Here is a 2,076-nt window from a genome sequence, read left to right as displayed (position 1 = left end):
TGGCGCCGCGTCCGCCGGCGCGCCGGAAGTACGCAAGGGGTGGGGCCTATCGGGTGCTCAAGGGCTCTCTTCCCGAAGTGTCCCCGCCCCGGACCCGCCCCAAACACGCTCACTCTCGAGGCCCTGTCCCCGGCACGCCCACTCTCGAGGCCCCACCCCGACACGCCCCCTGGCACGCCCACTCTCGAGGCCCTGCCCTCCCGCGAGTCCCCGCCCCTTCCTCCCACGTGTGTGGATTACCTACCACATGCTATGCCGGATGCTAGGAGCTTTCACGCTCATTCCCTCATTCATTCCTCAGCCCGGTGCTACTGCCCCATTTTACAGGTGACGAAATCGAAAACCTCAGAGCCCTTGTTTCTTGGGCGGGTCTGAGCAGAGGACGGAGGGTCTGAGCAGAGGACGCCGACTCTGTCGTGGCCTGCGAGTTCTCCTGTATCTAATATAATCATCATTCTCCCTGTTCCACTTTCTCTTACCTACAGAAAAGCCCAAAGCCCTTCCGCATGGGTGGAGATAAGGAGAGGTTACTTACCCGCTGACGTGAAAATTCCAAGGTTTGGCTGACATGCCATCTGAGCATGAGAATCACTGCTTTTAATAAACGCAGAAGTTCTTTCTGAACACCATAATAACTGACGGTATAAAAGGCGGCAGTGCTTGCTTTTTGCAACTATCCCTTTCCATGTACTCTGCCCAAACCACCAGAATCCAGGGTTTGCTGTGTGCTAATTGTAGGGGCAGAGGGCGACATAAAGTCAACTTTACCTGTATACATTTTCTTTTTCTAGATTTTTGCAATAGGGTTTTTGTGATAGGGCATATGTGCTCACCAGAGAGAGACAGAGAGAGTAGTTTACTGATAGTGCAAAGGAGTATTCACTTTTAATCATAATTTTAAAATCTCATATTCTTTCCAAAAATGAATGTGGTTTGTACAATTAAGCGATTATAAAATCATACATAAGAAAGATTAGAGAGAATGAAACGAAAGAATCTTCTGCCTGTTGACCTGTCCATTTTCTGATGGAGGGTATTGCTGTCTTCAACTATGATAGTGGACTCCTCTATTTCTCTTTATAGTTCTATCCAATTTTGCGTCCTGTGTTTTGGCGCTCAGTTGTAGGTGCATACACTTTAATGATTGTTCATTTTTTTTGAAGAGTCAACTGTTTTGTTATTATGTAATCCCTCTATGAATCCCTAATCACTTTCTTTCCTTTCTGTTCTGTCTGAAACTAATATAATGACACTAGCTTTACTTTAACTTATGTTGGCATGGTGCATATCTCTAATCCTACTTTTCACTTTTTTTATCCTCTGTAAGGGTATGTGCACTCACCTTGTTGGAGACAGAGAGAGAAGGAAAGTGAGAAATCACTCCCCAGGGAGATGGCCACACCACAATCCCGTCTCCACTCTCTTCTTGGGAGCTTGGGATTTGGGGATTTGGGCATGCACAGATGTCCAGCATGTTTTTCAAGCCACCAGGTCTGGGACTCAAACCACCAAGTTGGCTATGTGGGATCCAGCACCTTAACCACCATGCCACCTGCCAGCCCCTCTCTAACTCTACTTTTAGTCTAAGTGTCTTTACATTTATAAATGGGTTTCTTGTAGACAATGGATAGTGGGTCTTTTCTCTTTTCTTGGATCCACTCAGACGATCTTATTAGTGTCTGTAGGTCATTGACATTTAAGGTGGTAATAGATATAGGTGGATTAATAGTTATGGTGTTTGTTATTGTTTTCTGTTACCCTTTTCCTTTCTTCCTATTTTTGTCTTCTACTCTTTTCCTACTGAGATAGGAGTTAGACCCCACTTACAGGTAGATGAGATAAGGGCCCTGAAAGGAGGTCGTGATGTTTTTCTTTTATTGAAGTCTCAATGGTCTGGTTAATGCGTAATGTAGACCTCTCTTACATGCCTCTAAAGAATGTATGGCTCCTTGGGACCAGCGGTTAGTGTAATAGCTATGTCGCTGCACTCCCACGTAGTCAACCACAGTTCGTGTCCTGGACCTGGTGGCTTAAAACTCACGCTGGGCGCGCGTGTGTGTGTGTGTGTGTGTGCCC

This window comes from Tupaia chinensis, unplaced genomic scaffold (assembly GCF_000334495.1).
Source record: "Tupaia chinensis unplaced genomic scaffold, TupChi_1.0 Scaffold000186_1, whole genome shotgun sequence".
Classification (NCBI taxonomy): Eukaryota; Metazoa; Chordata; class Mammalia; order Scandentia; family Tupaiidae; genus Tupaia; species Tupaia belangeri.
Note: the sequence above shows the minus strand (reverse complement) of the source record.